We start from the raw sequence: 24516 nt of genomic DNA, 5'->3' as shown, positions 1-24516 counted from the left end.
ATGTGGGAGTGGGGTTGATTCTACTACAATGGGTATGTAGCTGTGATTAGCCCCGCAAATTTCTGAGCATTGTCCGTAAAAAATCCCAGGCCGGGTGGTAATGAATGAAGTTTGGTTTAGTCGGCCTGGGATTGCGTCTGTTTTAACTCCGAGCGTTGGGACTGCTCAGGAGTGGAGTACGTCTCCTGCAGTAATGATTACGCGGATGGGGGATTCTATTGGGATAACTACGCGGTGGTCAACTTCTAGCAGTCGGAAGTGGCCGTTGGGTAAGTCTGGGGTGGGCACTATGTAGGAGTCGAAGGATAGGTCTTTGAAGTCTGTGTATTCGTAGCTTCAGTATCATTGGTGGCCGATGGCTTTTAGGGTGAGGTCTGGTTCATCGATTTCGTCCATTATGTAGAGGATTTGTAGGGATGGGAGGGCGAGGAGTACCAGGACGATAGCAGGTAGGATTGTCCAGATCAGCTCTACTTCTTGGGCGTCTACAGCATTGGACGAGAGTTTTTCTGTTAGTATGTGGGCTAAAAGGTAGAGAACTAGGCTGCAGATAGCTAGGGCAACGATTAGGGCGTGGTCGTGGAATTCAACGAGTTCTTCTATGATGGGTGATGAGGCGTCTTGGAATCCTAGTTGGGAGTGGTTGGCCACATGAGATGTACAGGATTTTTACCTGTGATTTAGTCTTGACAAGGCTATGTAATTGGTTTACTAACGTCTCATAAGAAAGAAGCATGAGCGGTTAATGCATTTGGCTTGAAACCAGCATGTGAGGGTTCGATTCCTTCCTTTCTTGTACTTGGACGAAGGCCGGTTCCTCGAAAGTATGGTATGGGGGAGGGCAGCCGTGGATTCATTCAACGTTTGTGGTAGTTAGTTCTGGTTGTAGGACTTTTCGTTTGGCCGAAAAGGCTTCTCAGATGATGAATATTAGTATGATTACGGCTACTATTGAGATTAGGGAGCCGATGGAGGAAATGGTGTTTCATAGTGTGTAGGCGTCGGGATAGTCCGAGTATCGTCGGGGTCTTCCTGCTAGGCCTAGGAAGTGCTGGGGGAAGAACGTTAGGTTTACTCCTGTAAATATTACCCCGAAGTGGGCTTTTGCTCATGTTTGGTGTAGGGTAAACCCAGTGAGTAGTGGGAATCAGTGAGTAAATCCTGCTAGAATGGCAAAGACGGCGCCTATGGATAGGACGTAGTGGAAGTGGGCAACTACGTAGTACGTGTCGTGCAGGGCGATGTCTAGGGAAGAGTTTGCAAGAACGATTCCTGTTAATCCTCCGATGGTAAATAGGAAGATAAATCCTAGAGCTCATAGTATTGGGGGGGTCTCATTTGATTGTTCCTCCGTGCAGGGTGGCTAGTCAGCTAAATACTTTGATTCCGGTAGGGATGGCAATGATTATAGTGGCTGATGTAAAGTAGGCTCGGGTATCAACGTCTATTCCTACTGTAAACATGTGGTGAGCTCAGACGATGAATCCTAGGAAGCCGATGGATAGTATGGCTCAGACTATTCCCATGTAGCCAAAGGGCTCCTTTTTGCCTGAGTAGTACGTGACTACGTGTGAGATGATTCCGAACCCCGGTAGGATCAGAATATAGACTTCTGGGTGTCCGAAGAATCAGAATAGGTGTTGGTACAGGATTGGGTCTCCTCCTCCAGCGGGGTCGAAGAATGTGGTGTTTAGGTTTCGATCAGTTAGTAATATTGTAATACCGGCGGCGAGTACGGGGAGTGATAGAAGGAGTAGGATGGCGGTAATTAGTACGGATCAGACAAATAGTGGGGTTTGGTATTGTGAGAGTGCGGGGGGTTTTATGTTGATGGCTGTGGTGATAAAGTTGATGGCCCCAAGGATGGAGGAGATACCGGCTAAGTGGAGTGAGAAGATAGCCAGGTCTACTGAAGCTCCGGCGTGGGCAAGGTTACCTGCTAGGGGAGGGTAGACAGTTCAGCCTGTGCCGGCACCAGCTTCTACAGTGGATGAGGCTAGTAGGAGGAGGAATGATGGGGGGAGGAGTCAAAAGCTTATGTTGTTTATTCGCGGGAATGCTATGTCGGGGGCACCGATTATGAGGGGGACTAATCAGTTGCCGAATCCTCCGATCATGATGGGTATGACTATAAAGAAGATTATTACAAAGGCGTGAGCGGTAACGATTACGTTGTAAATTTGGTCGTCGCCTAGGAGAGTTCCTGGTTGTCCTAGTTCTGCGCGGATTAATAGGCTGAGTGCGGTGCCGACTATTCCTGCTCATGCCCCGAAGATGAGGTACAGGGTGCCAATATCCTTATGGTTAGTGGAAAATAGTCATCGGTTGATGAAGGTGACGGGTAAGATGGCTGAGTGTTGAAGCGTTAGGCTGTAGTCCTTTTTTACAGAGGTTTAATTCCTCTTCTTATCGGCTCTGTAGTGAAATTCATGTTGAGTTGCAAGCTCATCGATGCGCACTAGGGTGCGTCAGGGTCTTTGTAGGCAGAAGCCAATTGGTTTAGGCATTTAGCTGTTAACTAGAGTTTTGTGGGATCGAAGCCCATCTGTCTAGGGAGGCTTTAGCTTAATTAAAGCGTCTGACTTGCATTCAGAAGATACAGGTTAATATTCTGTAAGTCTTAATGTGCAGAAACTAAGAGGGTTTAACTCTTATTTAAGGCTTTGAAGGCCTTCGGTTTGGGGTGTTATCCTAAGTTTCTAGACAATGGCATGTATTATTGGGGACAGGGGAAGTAAGAGGATTGATAGTGAGGCAAGGACCGCAGTAGGTGTGCTTGGGGCTTTGCTAGTGTATCATTGTTTTATGTGGTTAGAGGAGTTGGGGGGAAGGGTAATTGTTGAGTGGTATGCGAGGCGTAGGTAGAAGAAGAGGCTGAGCAGTGATAGCATGGCAATTGCCATGGCTGCTGGTGTTATTTCCTGTTTAGTTAGTTCTTGGATGATAAGTCACTTTGGTATAAAGCCTGTTAATGGGGGGAGGCCTGCTAGGGATAAAAGTACTAGTATTAGGGTGGCGTTTAGCACTGGGGTTTTTGTTCATGAGGTTGTGATCATGGATAGGTTAAGGGCTTTGATTTTGTTAAGGGCTAGGAATACGGCTGATGTTATGATTGTGTATAGGTAGAAGGTAAGTAAGGCCAATTTGGGGCTGTAAACTAGGATGATGGCGATTCAGCCTAAGTGGGAGATGGACGAGAAGGCTAGGATTTTGCGTGTTTGTGTTTGGTTCAGTCCTATTCAGCCTCCTAGTGCTGTTGAGGCTAGGGCCATGGCGGTGAGTAGAGCTGGGTCGAGGGATTTGGATGTTAGTAGGAGCAGGGTTAGTGGGGGGAATTTTATGAGGGTCGAGAGTAGCAGGGCTGTTATTAGTGGCGATCCTTGTAGTACTTCTGGGAATCAGAAGTGAAATGGCACTAGGCCCAGTTTAATAGCGATTGCTGCTGTCAGTAGTAGACAGGAGGTTGGGTGGTTTATTTGTGTGATGTCTCATTGGCCGGTGACTCAGGCATTGGTTATGCTAGAGAATAGGACCAGGGCGGAAGCAGCTGCTTGGGTTAGGAAGTATTTCGTTGCGGCTTCTACTGCTCGTGGGTGGTGGGATTTGGCAATTAGGGGAATGATGGCTAGTGTGTTGATCTCCAGTCCTGTCCAGGCCAGAACTCAGTGGTTGCTGGAAATTGTGATTGTGGTGCCCAAGATGAGGCTGAAGGTTATGATTGGGGTCGCGTAAGGGTTCATTAGTAGAGGAGGGGGTTAAACCATCATTTTCGGGGTATGGGCCCGATAGCTTGATTAGCTGACTCTACTAGAAAATAATATAAGGGAAGTATGGAGAATTTTGATTTCTCTTGTGTGGGTTCAATTCCTACTTTTCTAAGGTCAACAGGAAATGAGAGGGCTGTTATACCTCTATGTTCACTTTATCATAGTGACCCTTTGTAGTTCAGGCACATTTCCTTATGTAAGGAGGTAGGCCTGCATAGCAGATAGGTATGCTGATGTGTCAGAGGCACAGAGCTAGTGTGAGGGGTAGGAAGTTTTTTCATAGTAGGTGCATTAGTTGGTCATATCGGAATCGTGGGTATGAAGCTCGGACCCATAAGAAACCAGAAGATAGTAGGAGGACTTTTGTGGCTAGGATGACGGGGAATAGTTCTGTGGGTGGCCCTAGGGCGCTTGGGTTTAGGAATATGATGGCTGTAAGTGTATTTATTAGCATAATGTTCGCATATTCAGCTAGGAAGAATAAGGCGAAGGGTCCTGCGGCGTATTCAACGTTAAACCCTGAGACTAGCTCAGACTCACCCTCTGTGAGGTCAAAAGGAGCTCGGTTTGTCTATGCTAGGGTGGATACGTATCATATTATTGCTAGGGGTGATGAGGAGAAAATGAAGTATAGAGGCTCCTGTGCGACGGCAAACTCACTGCACTGCATCCCCACTGCTGCCAGTGCACTCTCTGGACTCACTGCACTGCATCCCCAGTGGTGCCAGTGCACTCTCTGGACTCACTGCACTGCATCCCCAGTGGTGCCAGTGTACTCTCTGGACTCACTGCAGTGCATCCCCAGTGGTGCCAGTGCACTCTCTGGACTCACTGCAGTGCATCCCCAGTGGTGCCAGTGCACTCTCTGGACTCACTGCAGTGCATCCACAGTGGTGCCAGTGCACTCACTGGACTCACTGCAGTGCATTCCCTCTGGTGCCAGTGCACTCTCTGGACTCACTGCACTGCATCCCCAGTGGTGCCAGTGCACTCTCTGGACTCACTGCACTGCATCCCCAGTGGTGCCAGTGCATTCTCTGGACTCACTGCAGTGCATCCCCAGTGGTGCCAGTGCAATCTCTGGACTCACTGCAGTGCATCCCCAGTGGTGCCAGTGCACACTCTGGACTCACTGCACTGCATCCCCAGTGGTGCCAGTGCACTCTCTGGACTCACTGCACTGCATCCACAGTGTTCACAGTGCACTCTCTGCACTCACTACACTGCATCCACAGTGGTGCCAGTGCACTCTCTGGACTCACTGCACTGCATCCCCAGTGGTGCCAGTGCACTCTGTGGACTCACTGCACTGCATCCCCAGTGGTGCCAGTGCACTCTCTGGACTCACTGAAGTGCATTCTCAGTGGTGCCAGTGCACTCTCTGGACTCACTGCACTGCATCCCCAGTGGTGCCAGTACACTCACAGGACTGAGTGCACTGCATCCCCAGTGGAGCCAGTGCGCTCTCTGGACTCACTGCACTGCATCCCCATTGGTGCCAGTGCATTCTCTGGACTCACCGCACTGCACCCTGAGTGGTGCCAGTGCACTCTCTGGACTCACTGCAGTGCATCCCCAGTGGTGCCAGTGCACTCTCTGGACTCACTGTACTGACGTCCCCACTGTTGCCAGTGCACTCTCTGGAGTAACTGCAGTGCATCCCCAGTGGTGCCAAAGCACTCTCTGGACTCCCGGCACCGCATCCCCAGTGGTGCCAGTGCACTCTCTGGGCTCACTGCAGTGCATCCCCAGTGGTGCCAGTGCACTCTCTTGACTCACTGCACTGCATCCCCAGTGGTGCCAGTGCACTCACTGGACTCACTGCACTGCATTCCCCAGAGGTGCTAGTGCACTCTCTGGACTCACTGCAGTGCATCCCCAGTGGTGCCAGTGCACTCTCTGGACTCACTGAAGTGCATTCTCAGTGGTTCCAGTGCACTCTGTGGACTCACTGCAGTGCATCCCCAGTGGTGCCAGTGCGCTCTCTGGACTCACTGCAGTGCATCCCCAGTGGTGCCAGTGCACTCTCTGGACTCACTGCACTGCATCCCCAGTGCTGCCAGTGCACTCTCTGGACTCCCTGCACTGCATCCCCAGTGGTGCCAGTGCACTCTCTGGACTCACTGCAGTGCATCCCCAGTCGTGCCAGTGCACTCTCTGGACTCACTGCACTGCATCCCCAGTGGTGCCACTGCACTCTCTGGACTCACTGCAGTGCATCCCCAGTGGTGCCAGTGCACTCTCTCGAGTCACTGCACTACATCCCCAGTGGTGCCAGTGCACTCACTGGACTCACTGTACTGCATTCCCAGTGGTGCTAGTGCACTCTCTGGACTCACTGCAGTGCATCCCCAGTGGTGCCAGTGCACTCTTTGGACTCACTGAAGTGCATTCTCAGTGGTGCCAGTGCACTCTCTGGACTCACTGCACTGCATCCCCAGTGGTGCCAGTGCACTCTCTGGACTCACTGAAGTGCATTCTCAGTGGTGCCAGTGCACTCTCTGGACTCACTGCAGTGCATCCCCAGTGGTGCCAGTACACTCACTGGACTCACTGCACTGCATCCCCAGTGGTGCCAGTGCACTCTCTGGACTCACTGCACTGCATCCCCAGTGGTGCCAGTGCACTCTCTGGACTCACTGCACTGCATCCCCAGTGCTGCCTGTGCACTCTCTGGACTCACTGCACTGCATCCCCAGTGGTGTCACTGCACTCTCTGGACTCACTGCACTGCATCCCCAGTTGTGCCAGTGCACTCTCTGCACTCACTGCACTGCATCACCAGTGGTGCCAGTGCCCTCTCTGGACTCACTGCACTGCATTCCCTCTGGTGCCAGTGCACTCTCTGGACTCACTGCAGTGCATTCCCAGTGGTGCCAGTGCACTCTCTGGACTCACTGCACTGCATCCCCAGTGCTGCCAGTGCACTCTCTGGACTCACTGCAGTGCATCACCTGTGGTGCCAGTGCACTCTCTGGACTCACTGAAGTGCATCCCCAGTGGTGCCAGTGCAATCTCTGGACTCACTGCACTGCATTCCCAGTCGTGCCAGTGCACACTCTGGACTCACTGCACTGCATCCCCAGTGGTGCCAGTGCACTCTCTGGACTCACTGCACTGCAACCCCAGTGTTGCCAGTGCACTCTCTGGACTCACTGCACTGCATCCCCAGTGGTGCCAGTGCACTCTCTGGACTCACTTCAGTGCATCCCCAGTGGTGCCAGAGCACTCTCTGGACTCACTGCACTGCATCCCCAGTGGTGCCAGTGCACTCTCTGGACTCACTGCACTGCAGCCCCAGTGGTGCCAGTGCACTCTCTGGACTCACTGCACTGCATCCCCAGTATTGCCAGTGCACTCTCTGGACTCACTGCGCTGCATCCCCACTGCTGCCAGTGCACTCTCTGGACTCACTGCACTGCATCGCCAGTGGTGCCACTGCACTCTCTGGACTCACTGCACTGCATGTCCAGTGGTGCCAGTGCACTCTCTGCACTCACTGCACTGCATCCCCAGTGGTGCCAGTGCACTCACTGGACTCACTGCAGTGCATTCCCTCTGGAGCCAGTGCACTCTCTGGACTCACTGCACTGCATCCCCAGTGGTGCCAGTGCACTCTCTGGACTCACTGCAGTGCATCCCCAGTGGTGCCAGTGCACTCTCTGGACTCACTGCAGTGCATCACCAGTGGTGCCAGTGCACTCTCTGGACTCACTGAAGTGCATCCCCAGTGGTGCCAGTGCACTCTCTGGACTCACTGCACTGCATCCCCAGTGGTGCCAGTGCACTCTCTGGACTCACTGCACTGCATCCCCGGTGGTGCCAGAGCACTCTCTGGACTCACTGCACTACATCCTCTGTGCTGCCAGTGCACTCTCTGGACTCACTGCACTGAATCACCAGTGGTGCCAGTGCACTCTCTGGACTCACGGTACTGCATCCCCAGTGGAGCGCGTGCACTCTCTGGACTCAGTGCACTGCATCCCCAGTGGTGCCAGTGCACTCTCTGGACTCACTGCACTGCATCCCCAGTGGTGCTAGTGCACTCTCTGGACTCACTGCAGTGCATCCCCAGTGGTGCCAGTACACTCACTGGACTCACTGCACTGCATCCCCAGTGGTGCCAGTGCACTCTCTGGACTCACTGCACTGCATCCCCAGTGGTGCCAGTGCACTCTCTGGACTCACTGCACTGCATCCCCAGTGGTGCCAGTGCACTCTCTGGACTCACTGCACTGCATCCCCAGTGGTGTCACTGCACTCTCTGGACTCACTGCACTGCATCCCCAGTTGTGCCAGTGCACTCTCTGCACTCACTGCACTGCATACCCAGTGGTGCCAGTGCACTCTCTGGACTCACTGCAGTGCATTCCCTCTGGTGCCAGTGCACTCTCTGGACTCACTGCAGTGCATTCCCAGTGGTGCCAGTGCACTCTCTGGACTCACTGCACTGCATCCCCAGTGCTGCCAGTGCACTCTCTGGACTCACTGCAGTGCATCACCTGTGGTGCCAGTGCACTCTCTGGACTCACTGAAGTGCATCCCCAGTGGTGCCAGTGCAATCTCTGGACTCACTGCACTGCATTCCCAGTCGTGCCAGTGCACACTCTGGACTCACTGCACTGCATCCCCAGTGGTGCCAGTGCACTCTCTGGACTCACTGCACTGCAACCCCAGTGTTGCCAGTGCACTCTCTGGACTCACTGCACTGCATCCCCAGTGGTGCCAGTGCACTCTCTGGACTCACTTCAGTGCATCCCCAGTGGTGCCAGAGCACTCTCTGGACTCACTGCACTGCATCCCCAGTGGTGCCAGTGCACTCTCTGGACTCACTGCACTGCAGCCCCAGTGGTGCCAGTGCACTCTCTGGACTCACTGCACTGCATCCCCAGTATTGCCAGTGCACTCTCTGGACTCACTGCGCTGCATCCCCAGTGGTGCCAGTGCACTCTCTGGACTCACTGCACTGCATCGCCAGTGGTGCCACTGCACTCTCTGGACTCACTGCACTGCATGTCCAGTGGTGCCAGTGCACTCTCTGCACTCACTGCACTGCATCCCCAGTGGTGCCAGTGCACTCACTGGACTCACTGCAGTGCATTCCCTCTGGAGCCAGTGCACTCTCTGGACTCACTGCACTGCATCACCAGTGGTGCCAGTGCACTCTCTGGACTCACTGCAGTGCATCCCCAGTGGTGCCAGTGCACTCTCTGGACTCACTGCAGTGCATCACCAGTGGTGCCAGTGCACTCTCTGGACTCACTGAAGTGCATCCCCAGTGGTGCCAGTGCACTCTCTGGACTCACTGCACTGCATCCCCAGTGGTGCCAGTGCACTCTCTGGACTCACTGCACTGCATCCCCGGTGGTGCCAGAGCACTCTCTGGACTCACTGCACTACATCCTCTGTGCTGCCAGTGCACTCTCTGGACTCACTGCACTGAATCACCAGTGGTGCCAGTGCACTCTCTGGACTCACGGTACTGCATCCCCAGTGGAGCGCGTGCACTCTCTGGACTCAGTGCACTGCATCCCCAGTGGTGCCAGTGCACTCTCTGGACTCACTGCAGTGCATCCCCAGTGGTGCTAGTGCACTCTGTGGACTCACTGCAGTGCATCCCCAGTGGTGCCAGTGCACTCTCTGGACTCACTGAAGGGCATTCTCAGTGGTGCCAGTGCACTCTCTGGACTCACTGCAGTGTTTCCCCAGTGGTGCCAGTACACTCACTGGACTGACTGCACTGCATCCCCAGTGGTGCCAGTTCACTCTCTGGACTCACCGCACCGCATCCCCAGTGGTGCCAGTGCACTCTCTGGAGTAACTGCAGTGCATCACCAGTGGTGCCAGTGCACTCTCTGGACTCACTGCACTGCATCCCCAGTGGTGCCAGAGCACTCTCTGGACTCACTGCAGTGCATCCCCAGTGGTGCCAGTGCACTCTCTGGACTCACTGCACTGCATCCCCAGTGATGCCAGTGCACTCTCTGGACTCCCGGCACCGCATCCCCAGTGGTGCCAGTGCACTCTCTGGGCTCACTGCAGTGCATCCCCAGTGGTGCCAGTGCACTCTCTGGACTCACTGCAGTCCATCCCCAGTGGTGCCAGTGCACTCACTGGATTCACTGCACTGCATCCCCAGTGGTGCTAGTGCACTCTCTGGACTCACTGCAGTGCATCCCCAGTGGTACCAGTGCACTCTCTGGACTCACTGAAGTGCATTCTCAGTGGTACCAGTGCACTCTGTGGACTCACTGCACTGCATCCCCAGTGCTGCCAGTGCACTCTCTGGACTCACTGCACTGCATCCCCAGTGGTGCCAGTGCACTCTCTGGACTCACTGCACTGCATCCCCAGTGGTGCCAGTGCACTCTCTGGACTCACTGCAGTGCATCCCCAGTGGTGCCAGTGCACTCTCTGGACTCACTGCACTGCATCCCCAGTGGTACCAGTGCACTCTGTGGACTCACTGCAGTGCATCCCCAGTGGTGCCAGTGCACTCTCTGGACTCACTGCACTGCATCCCCAGTGGTGCCAATGCACTCTCTGGACTCACTGCACTGCATCCCCAGTGGTGCCAGTGCACTCTCTGGACTCACTGAAGTGCATCCCCAGTAGTGCCAGTACACTCTCTGGAGTCACCGCACCGCATCCCCAGTGGTGCCAGTGCACTCTCTGGAGTAACTGCAGTGCATCCCCAGTGGTGCCAGTGCACTCTCTGGAGTAACTGCAGTGCATCCCCAGTGGTGCCAGTGCACTCTCTGGACTCACTGCACTGCATCCCCAGTGGTGCCAGTGCACTCTCTGGACTCACTGCACTGCATCCCCAGTGGTGCCAGAGCACTCTCTGGACTCACTGCAGTGCATCCCCAGTGGTGCCAGTGCACTCTCTGGACTCACTGCACTGCATCCCCAGTGGTGCCAGTGCACTTTCTGGACTCCCTGCACCGCATCCCCAGTGGTGCCAGTGCACTCTCTGGGCTCACTGCAGTGCATCCCCAGTGGTGCCAGTGCACTCTCTTGACTCATTGCACTGCATCCCCAGTGGTGCCAGTGCACTCACTGGATTCACTGTACTGCATCCCCAGTGGTGCTAGTGCACTCTCTGGACTCACTGCAGTGCCTCCCCAGTGGTACCAGTGCACTCTCTGGACTCACTGAAGTGCATTCTCAGTGGTGCCAGTGCACTCTCTGGACTCACTGCAGTGCATCCCCCGTGGTGCCAGTGCAATCGCTGGACTCACTGCAGTGCATCCCCAGTGGTGCCAGTGCACTCTCTGGACTCACTGCACTGCATCCCCAGTGGTGCCAGTGCACTCTCTGGACTCACTGCAGTGCATCCCCAGTGTTGCCAGTGCACTCTCTGGACTCACTGCAGTGCATCCCCAGTGGTGCCAGTGCACTCTCTGGACTCACTGCACTGCATCCCCAGTGGTGCCAGTGCACTCTGTGGACTCACTGCAGTGCATCCCCAGTGGTGCCAGTGCACTCTCTGGACTCACTGCACTGCATCCCCAGTGGTGCCAATGCACTCTCTGGACTCACTGCACTGCATCCCCAGTGGTGCCAGTGCACTCTCTGGACTCACTGCACTGCATCCCAAGTGGTGCCAGTGCACTCTCTGGAGTCACTGCACTGCATCCCCAGTGGTGCCAGTGCACTCTCTCGAGTCACTGCACTACATCCCCAGTGGTGCCAGTGCACTCACTGGACTCACTGTACTGCATCATCAGTGGTGCCAGTGCACTCTCTGGACTCACTGCAGTGCATCCCCAGTGGTGGCAGTGCACTCTCTGGACTCACTGCACTGCATCCCCAGTGGTGCCAGTGCACTCACTGGACTCACTATACTGCATCACCAGTGGTGCCAGTGCACTCTCTGGACTCACTGCACTGAAGCCCCAGTGTTGCCAGTGCATTCACTGGACTCACTGTACTGCATCTCCAGTGGTGCCAGTGCACTCTCTGGGCTCACTGCAGTGCATCCCCAGTGGTGCCAGTGCACTCTCTGAACTCACTGCAGTGCATCCCCACTGGTGCCAGTGCACTCACTGGATTCACTGCACTACATTCCCAGTGGTGCTAGTGCACTCTCTGGACTCACTGAAGTGCATCCCCAGTGGTGCCAGTGCACTCTTTGGACTCACTGAAGTGCATTCTCAGTGGTGCCAGTGCACTGTCTGGACTCACTGCACTGCATCCCCAGTGGTGCCAGTGCGCTCTCTGGACTCACTGAAGTGCATTTTCAGTGGTGCCAGTGCACTCTCTGGACTCACTGCAGTGCATCCCCAGTGGTGCCAGTACACTCTCTGGACTCACTGCACTGCATCCCCAGTGGTGCTAGTGCACTCTGTGGACTCACTGCAGTGCATCCCCAGTGGTGCCAGTGCACTCTCTGGACTCACTGAAGGGCATTCTCAGTGGTGCCAGTGCACTCTCTGGACTCACTGCAGTGCATCACCAGTGGTGCCAGTGCACTCTCTGGACTCACCGCACCGCATCCCCAGTGGTGCCAGTGCACTCTCTGGAGTAACTGCAGTGCATCAACAGTGGTGCCAGTGCACTCTCTGGACTCTCTGCACTGCAGCCCCAGTGGTGCCAGTGCACTCTCTGGACTCACTGCACTGAATCCCCAGTGGTGCCAGTGCACTCTCTGGACTCACTGCACTGCATCCCCAGTGGTGCCAGTGCACTCTCTGGACTCACTGCACTGCATCCCCAGTGGTGCCAGTGCGCTCTCTGGAGTCACAGCACTGCATCCCCAGTGGTGCCAGTGCAATCTCTGGACTCACTGCACTGCATCCCCAGTGGTGCCAGTGCACTCTCTGGACTCACTGCACTGCATCCCCACTGGTGCCATTGCACTCTCTGCACTCACTGCACTGCATCCCCAGTGGTGCCAGTGCACTCACTGGACTGACTGAACTGCATCCCAGTGGTGCCAGTGCGCTCTCCGGAGTCACAGCACTGCATCCCCAGTGGTGCCAGTGCACTCACTGGACACACTGTACTGCATCACAGGTGGTGCCAGTGCACTCTCTGCACTCACTGCACTGCATCCCCAGTGGTGCCAGTGCACTCTCTGGACTCACTGCAGTGCATCGCCAGTGGTGCCAGTGCACTCACTGGACTCACTGCAGTGCATTCCCTCTGGTGCCAGTGCACTCTCTGGACTCACTGCACTGCATCCCCAGTGGTGCCAGTGCACTCTCTGGACTCACTGCACTGCATCCCCAGTGGTGCCAGTGCATTCTCTGGACTCAATCCAGTGCATCCCCAGTGGTGCCAGTGCACACTCTGGACTCACTGCAGTGCATCCCCAGTGGTGCCAGTGCACACTCTGGACTCACTGCACTGCATCCCCAGTGGTGCCAGTGCACTCTCTGGACTCACTGCACTGCATCCCCAGTGTTCACAGTGCACTCTCTGCACTCACTACACTGCATCCCCAGTGGTGCCAGTGCACTCTCTGGACTCACTGCACTGCATCCCCAGTGGTGCCAGTGCACTCTCTGGACTCACTGCACTGCATCCCCAGTGGTGTCAGTGCACTCTCTGGACTCACTGCACTGCATCCCCAGTGCTGCCAGTGCACTCTCTGGACTCACTGCACTGCATCACCAGTGGAGCCCGTGCACTCTCTGGACTCACTGAAGTGCATCCCCAGTGGTGCCAGTGCACTCTCTGGACTCACTGCAGTGCATCCCCGTTGGTGCCAGTGCACTCTCTGGACTCACTGCACTGCATCCCCAGTGGTGCCAGTGCACTCTCTGGACTCACTGAAGTGCATTCTCAGTGGTGCCAGTGCACTCTCTGGACTCACTGAAATGCATCCCCAGTGGTGCCAGTACACTCACAGGACTGACTGCACTGCATCCCCAGTGGAGCCAGTGCGCTCTCTGGACTCACTGCACTGCATCCCCATTGGTGCCAGTGCATTCTCTGGACTCACCGCACTGCACCCTGAGTGGTGCCAGTGCACTCTCTGGACTCACTGCAGTGCATCCCCAGTGGTGCCAGTGCACTTTCTGGACTCACTGTACTGCAGCCCCAGTGTTGCCAGTGCACTCTCTGGAGTAACTGCAGTGCATCCCCAGTGGTGCCAAAGCACTCTCTGGACTCCCGGCACCGCATCCCCAGTGGTGCCAGTGCACTCTCTGGGCTCACTGCACTGCATCCCCAGTGGTGCCAGTGCACTCTCTTGACTCACAGCACTGCATCCCCAGTGGTGCCGGTGTACTCACTGGACTCACTGCACTGCATTCCCCAGTGGTGCTAGTGCACTCTCTGGACTCACTGCACTGCATCCCCAGTGGTGCCAGTGCACTCTCTGGACTCACTGAAGTGCATTCTCAGTGGTTCCAGTGCACTCTCTGGAGTCACTGCAGTGCATCCCCAGTGGTGCCAGTGCGCTCTCTGGACTCACTGCACTGCATCCCCAGTGGTGCCGGTGTACTCACTGGACTCACTGCACTGCATTCCCCAGTGGTGCTAGTGCACTCTCTGGACTCACTGCACTGCATCCCCAGTGGTGCCAGTGCACTCTCTGGACTCACTGAAGTGCATTCTCAGTGGTTCCAGTGCACTCTCTGGACTCACTGCACTGCATCCCCAGTGGTGCCAGTGCGCTCTCTGGACTCACTGCACTGCATCCCCAGTGGTGCCAGTGCACTCTCAGGACTCACTGCACTGCATCCCCAGTGGTGCCAGTGCACTCTCTGGACTCACTGCAGTGCATCCCCAGTGGTGCCAGTGCACTCTCTGGACTCACTGCACTGCATCCCCAGTGGTGCCACTGCACTCTCTGGACTCACTGCAGTGCATCCCCAGTGGTGCCAGTGCACTCTCTGGACTCACTGCACTGCATCCCCACTGCTGCCAGTGCACTCTCTGGACTCACAGCAGTGCATCCCCAGTGGTGCCAGTGCACTCTCTGGACTCACTGCACTGCATCCCCAGTGGTGCCAATGCACTCTCTGGACTCACTGCACTGCATCCCCAGTGGTGCCAGTGCACTCTCTGGACTCACTGCACTGCATCCCAAGTGGTGCCAGTGCACTCTCTGGACTCACTGCACTGCATCCCCAGTGGTGCCAGTGCACTCTCTCGAGTCACTGCACTACATCCCCAGTGGTGCCAGTGCGCTCACTGGACTCACTGTACTGCATCACCAGTGGTGCCAGTGCACTCTCTGGAGTGACTGCAGTGCATCCCCAGTGGTGCCAGTGCACTCTCTGGACTCACTGCACTGCATCCCCAGTGGTGCCAATGCACTCTCTGGACTCACTGCACTGCATCCCCAGTGGTGCCAGTGCACTCACTGGACTCACTGCACTGCATCCCAAGTGGTACCAGTGCACTCTCTGGACTCACTGCACTGCATCGCCAGTGGTGCCAGTGCACTCTCTCTAGTCACTGCACTACATCCCCAGTGGTGCCAGTGCACTCACTGGACTCACTGTACTGCATTCCCAGTGGTGCTAGTGCACTCTCTGGACTCACTGCAGTGCATCCCCAGTGGTGCCAGTGCACTCTTTGGACTCACTGAAGTGCATTCTCAGTGGTGCCAGTGCACTCACTGGACTCACTATACTGCATCACCAGTGGTGCCAGTGCACTCTCTGGACTCACTGCACTGAAGCCCCAGTGTTGCCAGTGCATTCACTGGACTCACTGTACTGCATCTCCAGTGGTGCCAGTGCACTCTCTGGGCTCACTGCAGTGCATCCCCAGTGGTGCCAGTGCACTCTCTGAACTCACTGCAGTGCATCCCCACTGGTGCCAGTGCACTCACTGGATTCACTGCACTACATTCCCAGTGGTGCTAGTGCACTCTCTGGACTCACTGAAGTGCATCCCCAGTGGTGCCAGTGCACTCTTTGGACTCACTGAAGTGCATTCTCAGTGGTGCCAGTGCACTGTCTGGACTCACTGCACTGCATCCCCAGTGGTGCCAGTGCGCTCTCTGGACTCACTGAAGTGCATTTTCAGTGGTGCCAGTGCACTCTCTGGACTCACTGCAGTGCATCCCCAGTGGTGCCAGTACACTCTCTGGACTCACTGCACTGCATCCCCAGTGGTGCTAGTGCACTCTGTGGACTCACTGCAGTGCATCCCCAGTGGTGCCAGTGCACTCTCTGGACTCACTGAAGGGCATTCTCAGTGGTGCCAGTGCACTCTCTGGACTCACTGCAGTGCATCACCAGTGGTGCCAGTGCACTCTCTGGACTCACCGCACCGCATCCCCAGTGGTGCCAGTGCACTCTCTGGAGTAACTGCAGTGCATCAACAGTGGTGCCAGTGCACTCTCTGGACTCTCTGCACTGCAGCCCCAGTGGTGCCAGTGCACTCTCTGGACTCACTGCACTGAATCCCCAGTGGTGCCAGTGCACTCTCTGGACTCACTGCACTGCATCCCCAGTGGTGCCAGTGCACTCTCTGGACTCACTGCACTGCATCCCCTGTGGTGCCAGTGCGCTCTCTGGAGTCACAGCACTGCATCCCCAGTGGTGCCAGTGCACTCTCTGGACTCACTGCACTGCATCCCCAGTGGTGCCAGTGCACTCTCTGGACTCACTGCACTGCATCCCCACTGGTGCCATTGCACTCTCTGCACTCACTGCACTGCATCCCCAGTGGTGCCAGTGCACTCACTGGACTGACTGAACTGCATCCCAGTGGTGCCAGTGCGCTCTCCGGAGTCACAGCACTGCATCCCCAGTGGTGCCAGTGCACTCACTGGACACACTGTACTGCATCACAGGTGGTGCCAGTGCACTCTCTGCACTCACTGCACTGCATCCCCAGTGGTGCCAGTGCACTCTCTGGACTCACTGCAGTGCATCCCCAGTGGTGCCAGTGCACTCACTGGACTCACTGCAGTGCATTCCCTCTGGTGCCAGTGCACTCTCTGGACTCACTGCACTGCATCCCCAGTGGTGCCAGTGCACTCTCTGGACTCACTGCACTGCATCCCCAGTGGTGCCAGTGCATTCTCTGGACTCAATCCAGTGCATCCCCAGTGGTGCCAGTGCACACTCTGGACTCACTGCAGTGCATCCCCAGTGGTGCCAGTGCACACTCTGGACTCACTGCACTGCATCCCCAGTGGTGCCAGTGCACTCTCTGGACTCACTGCACTGCATCCCCAGTGTTCACAGTGCACTCTCTGCACTCACTACACTGCATCCCCAGTGGTGCCAGTGCACTCTCTGGACTCACTGCACTGCATCCCCAGTGGTGCCAGTGCACTCTCTGGACTCACTGCACTGCATCCCCAGTGGTGTCAGTGCACTCTCTGGACTCACTGCACTGCATCCCCAGTGCTGCCAGTGCACTCTCTGGACTCACTGCACTGCATCACCAGTGGAGCCCGTGCACTCTCTGGACTCACTGAAGTGCATCCCCAGTGGTGCCAGTGCACTCTCTGGACTCACTGCAGTGCATCCCCGTTGGTGCCAGTGCACTCTCTGGACTCACTGCACTGCATCCCCAGTGGTGCCAGTGCACTCTCTGGACTCACTGAAGTGCATTCTCAGTGGTGCCAGTGCACTCTCTGGACTCACTGAAATGCATCCCCAGTGGTGCCAGTACACTCACAGGACTGACTGCACTGCATCCCCAGTGGAGCCAGTGCGCTCTCTGGACTCACTGCACTGCATCCCCATTGGTGCCAGTGCATTCTCTGGACTCACCGCACTGCACCCTGAGTGGTGCCAGTGCACTCTCTGGACTCACTGCAGTGCATCCCCAGTGGTGCCAGTGCACTTTCTGGACTCACTGTACTGCATCCCCAGTGTTGCCAGTGCACTCTCTGGAGTAACTGCAGTGCATCCCCAGTGGTGCCAAAGCACTCTCTGGACTCCCGGCACCGCATCCCCAGTGGTGCCAGTGCACTCTCTGGGCTCACTGCACTGCATCCCCAGTGGTGCCAGTGCACTCTCTTGACTCACAGCACTGCATCCCCAGTGGTGCCGGTGTACTCACTGGACTCACTGCACTGCATTCCCCAGTGGTGCTAGTGCACTCTCTGGACTCACTGCACTGCATCCCCAGTGGTGCCAGTGCACTCTCTGGACTCACTGAAGTGCATTCTCAGTGGTTCCAGTGCACTCTCTGGAGTCACTGCAGTGCATCCCCAGTGGTGCCAGTGCGCTCTCTGGACTCACTGCACTGCATCCCCAGTGGTGCCGGTGTACTCACTGGACTCACTGCACTGCATTCCCCAGTGGTGCTAGTGCACTCTCTGGACTCACTGCACTGCATCCCCAGTGGTGCCAGTGCACTCTCTGGACTCACTGAAGTGCATTCTCAGTGGTTCCAGTGCACTCTCTGGACTCACTGCACTGCATCCCCAGTGGTGCCAGTGCGCTCTCTGGACTCACTGCACTGCATCCCCAGTGGTGCCAGTGCACTCTCAGGACTCACTGCACTGCATCCCCAGTGGTGCCAGTGCACTCTCTGGACTCACTGCAGTGCATCCCCAGTGGTGCCAGTGCACTCTCTGGACTCACTGCACTGCATCCCCAGTGGTGCCACTGCACTCTCTGGACTCACTGCAGTGCATCCCCAGTGGTGCCAGTGCACTCTCTGGACTCACTGCACTGCATCCCCACTGCTGCCAGTGCACTCTCTGGACTCACAGCAGTGCATCCCCAGTGGTGCCAGTGCACTCTCTGGACTCACTGCACTGCATCCCCAGTGGTGCCAATGCACTCTCTGGACTCACTGCACTGCATCCCCAGTGGTGCCAGTGCACTCTCTGGACTCACTGCACTGCATCCCAAGTGGTGCCAGTGCACTCTCTGGACTCACTGCACTGCATCCCCAGTGGTGCCAGTGCACTCTCTCGAGTCACTGCACTACATCCCCAGTGGTGCCAGTGCGCTCACTGGACTCACTGTACTGCATCACCAGTGGTGCCAGTGCACTCTCTGGAGTGACTGCAGTGCATCCCCAGTGGTGCCAGTGCACTCTCTGGACTCACTGCACTGCATCCCCAGTGGTGCCAATGCACTCTCTGGACTCACTGCACTGCATCCCCAGTGGTGCCAGTGCACTCACTGGACTCACTGCACTGCATCCCAAGTGGTACCAGTGCACTCTCTGGACTCACTGCACTGCATCGCCAGTGGTGCCAGTGCACTCTCTCTAGTCACTGCACTACATCCCCAGTGGTGCCAGTGCACTCACTGGACTCACTGTACTGCATTCCCAGTGGTGCTAGTGCACTCTCTGGACTCACTGCAGTGCATCCCCAGTGGTGCCAGTGCACTCTTTGGACTCACTGAAGTGCATTCTCAGTGGTGCCAGTGCACTCTCTGGACTCACTGCACTGCATCCCCAGTGGTGCCAGTGCACTCTCTGGACTCACTGAAGTGCATTCTCAGTGGTGGCAGTGCACTCTCTGGACTCACTGCACTGCATCCCCAGTGGTGCCAGTACACTCACTGGACTCACTGCACTGCATCCCCAGTGGTGCCAGTGCACTCTGTGGACTCACTGCAGTGCATCCCCAGTGGTGCCAGTGCACTCTCTGGACTCACTGCACTGCATCCCCAGTGGTGCCAATGCACTCTCTGGACTCACTGCACTGCATCCCCAGTGGTGTCACTGCACTCTCTGGACTCACTGCACTGCATCCCCAGTTTTGCCAGTGCACTCTCTGCACTCACTGCACTGCATCCCCAGTGGTGCCAGTGCACTCTCTGGACTCACTGCACTGCATCCCAAGTGGTGCCAGTGCACTCTCTGGACTCACTGCACTGCATCCCCAGTGGTGCCAGTGCACTCTCTCGAGTCACTGCACTACATCCCCAGTGGTGCCAGTGCGCTCACTGGACTCACTGTACTGCATCACCAGTGGTGCCAGTGCACTCTCTGGAGTGACTGCAGTGCATCCCCAGTGGTGCCAGTGCACTCTCTGGACTCACTGCACTGCATCCCCAGTGGTGCCAATGCACTCTCTGGACTCACTGCACTGCATCCCCAGTGGTGCCAGTGCACTCACTGGACTCACTGCACTGCATCCCAAGTGGTACCAGTGCACTCTCTGGACTCACTGCACTGCATCGCCAGTGGTGCCAGTGCACTCTCTCTAGTCACTGCACTACATCCCCAGTGGTGCCAGTGCACTCACTGGACTCACTGTACTGCATTCCCAGTGGTGCTAGTGCACTCTCTGGACTCACTGCAGTGCATCCCCAGTGGTGCCAGTGCACTCTCTGGACTCACTGCACTGCATCCCCAGTGGTGCCAGTGCACTCTCTGGACTCACTGCACTGCAGCCCCAGTGGTGCCAGTGCACTCTCTGGACTCACTGCACTGCATCCCCAGTATTGCCAGTGCACTCTCTGGACTCACTGCACTGCATCCCCAGTGGTGCCACTGCACTCTCTGGACTCACTGCACTGCATCCCCAGTGGTGCCAGTGCACTCTCTGGACTCACTGCACTGCAGCCCCAGTGGTGCCAGTGCACTCTCTGGACTCACTGCACTGCATCCCCAGTGGTGCCACTGCACTCTCTGGACTCACTGCACTGCATCCCCAGTGGTGCCAGTGCACTCTCTGCACTCACTGCACTGCATCCCCAGTGGTGCCAGTGCACTCTTTGGACTCACTGAAGTGCATTCTCAGTGGTGCCAGTGCACTCTCTGGACTCACTGCACTGCATCCCCAGTGGTGCCAGTACACTCACTGGACTCACTGCACTGCATCCCCAGTGGTGCCAGTGCACTCTGTGGACTCACTGCAGTGCATCCCCAGTGGTGCCAGTGCACTCTCTGGACTCACTGCACTGCATCCCCAGTGGTGCCAATGCACTCTCTGGACTCACTGCACTGCATCCCCAGTGGTGTCACTGCACTCTCTGGACTCACTGCACTGCATCCCCAGTTTTGCCAGTGCACTCTCTGCACTCACTGCACTGCATACCCAGTGGTGCCAGTGCACTCACTGGACTCACTGCAGTGCATTCCCTCTGGTGCCAGTGCACTCTCTGGACTCACTGCAGTGCATACCCAGTGGTGCCAGTGCACTCTCTCTAGTCACTGCACTACATCCCCAGTGGTGCCAGTGCACTCACTGGACTCACTGTACTGCATTCCCAGTGGTGCTAGTGCACTCTCTGGACTCACTGCACTGCATCCCCAGTGGTGCCAGTGCACTCTTTGGACTCACTGAAGTGCATTCTCAGTGGTGCCAGTGCACTCTCTGGACTCACTGCACTGCATCCCCAGTGGTGCCAGTGCACTCTCTGGACTCACTGAAGTGCATTCTCAGTGGTGCCAGTGCACTCTCTGGACTCACTGCAGGGCATCCCCAGTGGTGCCAGTACACTCACTGGACTCACTGCACTGCATCCCCAGTGGTGCCAGTGCACTCTCTGGACTCACTGCACTGCATCCCCAGTGGTGCCAGTGCACTCTCTGGACTCACTGCACTGCATCCCCAGTGCTGCCTGTGCACTCTCTGGACTCACTGCACTGCATCCCCAGTGGTGTCACTGCACTCTCTGGACTCACTGCACTGCATCCCCAGTTGTGCCAGTGCACTCTCTGCACTCACTGCACTGCATACCCAGTGGTGCCAGTGCACTCACTGGACTCACTGCAGTGCATTCCCTCTGGTGCCAGTGCACTCTCTGGACTCACTGCAGTGCATACCCAGTGGTGCCAGTGCACTCTCTGGACTCACTGCACTGCATCCCCAGTGGTGCCAGTGCACTCACTGGACTCACTGCAGTGCATTCCCTCTGGTGCCAGTGCACTCTCTGGACTCACTGCAGTGCATACCCAGTGGTGCCAGTGCACTCTCTGGACTCACTGCACTGCATCCCCAGTGGTGCCAGTGCACTCTCTGGACTCACTGCAGTGCATCACCTGTGGTGCCAGTGCACTCTCTGGACTCACTGAAGTGCATCCCCAGTGGTGCCAGTGCACTCTCTGGACTCACTGCACTGCATCCCCAGTGGTGCCAGTGCACTCTCTGGACTCACTGCACTGCAGCCCCAGTGGTGCCAGTGCACTCTCTGGACTCACTGCACTGCATCCCCAGTATTGCCAGTGCACTCTCTGGACTCACTGCACTGCATCCCCAGTGGTGCCACTGCACTCTCTGGACTCACTGCACTGCATCCCCAGTGGTGCCAGTGCACTCTCTGGACTCACTGCACTGCAGCCCCAGTGGTGCCAGTGCACTCTCTGGACTCACTGCACTGCATCCCCAGTGGTGCCACTGCACTCTCTGGACTCACTGCACTGCATCCCCAGTGGTGCCAGTGCACTCTCTGCACTCACTGCACTGCATCCCCAGTGGTGCCATAGCACTCTCTGGACTCACTGCACTGCATCCTCTGTGCTGCCAGTGCACTCTCTGGACTCACTGCACTGCATCCCCAGTGGTGCCAGTGCACTCTCTGGACTCACTGTACTGCATCCCCAGTGGAGCGCGTGCACTCTCTGGACTCAGTGAAGTGCATCCCCAGTGGTGCCAGTGCACTCTCTGGACTCACTGCACTGCATCCCCAGTGGTGCTAGTGCACTCCGTGGACTCACTGCAGTGCATCCCCAGTGGTGCCAGTGCACTCTCTGGACTCACTGAAGTGCATCCCCACTGGTGCCAGTGCACTCTCTGGACTCACTGCACTGCATCCCCAGTGGTGCTAGTGCACTCCGTGGACTCACTGCAGTGCATCCCCAGTGGTGCCAGTGCACTCTCTGGACTCACTGAAGGGCATTCTCAGTGGTGCCAGTGCACTCTCTGGACTCACTGCAGTGTTTCCCCAGTGGTGCCAGTACACTCACTGTACTGACTGCACTGCATCCCCTGTGGTGCCAGTGCACTCTCTGGACTCACTGCAGTGCATCACCAGTGGTGCCAGTGCACTCTCTGGACTCACTGCACTGCATCCCCAGTGGTGCCAGAGCACTCTCTGGACTCACTGCAGTGCAACCCCAGTGTTGCCAGTGCACTCTCTGGACTCACTGCACTGCATCCCCAGTGGTGCCACTGCACTCTCTGGACTCACTGCACTGCATGTCCAGTGGTGCCAGTGCACTCTCTGCACTCACTGCACTGCATCCCCAGTGGTGCCAGTGCACTCACTGGACTCACTGCAGTGCATTCCCTCTGGAACCAGTGCACTCTCTGGACTCACTGCACTGCATCCCCAGTGGTGCCAGTGCACTCTCTGGACTCACTGCAGTGCATCCCCAGTGGTGCCAGTGCACTCTCTGGACTCACTGCAGTGCATCACCAGTGGTGCCAGTGCACTCTCTGGACTCATTGAAGTGCATCACCAGTGGTGCCAGTGCACTCTCTGGACTCACTGCACTGCATCCCCAGTGGTGCCAGTGCACTCTCTGGACTCACTGCACTGCATCCCCAGTGGTGCCAGAGCACTCTCTGGACTCACTGCACTGCATCCTATGTGCTGCCAGTGCACTCTCTGGACTCACTGCACTGCATCCCCAGTGGTGCCAGTGCACTCTCTGGACTCACTGTACTGCATCCCCAGTGGAGCGCGTGCACTCTCTGGACTCACTGAAGTGCATCCCCAGTGGTGCCAGTGCACTCTCTGGACTCACTGCACTGCATCCCCAGTGGTGCCAGTGCACTCTGTGGACTCACTGCACTGCATCCCCAGTGGTGCCAGTGTACTCTCTGGACTCACTGAAGGGCATTCTCAGTGGTGCCAGTGCACTCTCTGGACTCACTGCAGTGTTTCCCCAGTGGTGCCAGTAAACTCACTGGACTGACTGCACTGCATCCCCAGTGGTGCCAGTGCACTCTCTGGACTCACCGCACCGCATCCCCAGTGGTGCCAGTGCACTCTCTGGAGTAACTGCAGTGCATCACCAGTGGTGCCAGTGCACTCTCTGGACTCACTGCACTGCATCCCCAGTGGTGCCAGTGCACTCTCTGGACTCACGGCACTGCATCCCCAGTGGTGCCAGAGCACTCTCTGGACTCACTGCAGTGCATCCCCAGTGGTGCCAGTGCACTCTCTGGACTCACTGCACTGCATCCCCAGTGGTGCCAGTGCACTCTCTGGACTCACTGCACTGCATCCCCAGTGGTGCCAGTGCACTCTCTGGACTCCCGGCACCGCATCCCCAGTGGTGCCAGTGCACTCTCTGGGCTCACTGCAGTGCATCCCCAGTGGTGCCAGTGCACTCTCTCGAGTCACTGCACTACATCCCCAGTGGTGCCAGTGCACTCACTGGATTCACTGCACTGCATCCCCAGTGGTGCTAGTGCACTCTCTGGACTCACTGCAGTGCATCCCCAGTGGTACCAGTGCACTCTCTGGACTCACTGCAGTGCATCCCCAGTGGTGCCAGTGCGCTCTCTGGACTCACTGCAGTGCATCCCCAGTGGTGCCAGTGCACTCTCTGGACTCACTGCAGTGCATCCCCAGTGCTGCCAGTGCACTCTCTGGACTCACTGCACTGCATCCCCAGTGGTGCCAGTGCACTCTCTGGACTCACTGCACTGCATCCCCAGTGGTGCCAGTGCACTCTCTGCACTCACTGCAGTGCATCCCCAGTGGTGCCAGTGCACTCTCTGGACTCACTGCACTGCATCCCCAGTGGTACCAGTGCACTCTGTGGACTCACTGCAGTGCATCCCCAGTGGTGCCAGTGCACTCTCTGGACTCACTGCACTGCATCCCCAGTGGTGCCAGTGCACTCTCTGGACTCACTGAAGTGCATCCCCAGTGGTGCCAGTGCACTCTCTGGAGTCACTGCA

At 56.8% G+C, this 24516-nt stretch overlaps 1 long non-coding RNA gene across 1 annotated transcript in view; it reads right to left on the bottom strand.

Annotated features, from left to right (window-relative positions):
- Positions 1–721: 721 nt before the first annotated feature.
- Positions 722–24516, bottom strand: part of LOC308186471 — a 71189-nt gene continuing 47394 nt past the window's right edge. The window contains exon 2 of the long non-coding RNA XR_013944072.1: positions 722–1333. This is a non-coding gene — a long non-coding RNA (uncharacterized lncRNA). The remainder of the gene's footprint in view (positions 1334–24516) is intronic.

This window comes from Anser brachyrhynchus (assembly GCF_964034855.1).
Source record: "Anser brachyrhynchus genome assembly, contig: SCAFFOLD_49, whole genome shotgun sequence".
NCBI classification, from domain to species: domain Eukaryota; kingdom Metazoa; phylum Chordata; class Aves; order Anseriformes; family Anatidae; genus Anser; species Anser brachyrhynchus.
Note: the sequence above shows the minus strand (reverse complement) of the source record. Positions and strands in the feature narration are given on the sequence as shown.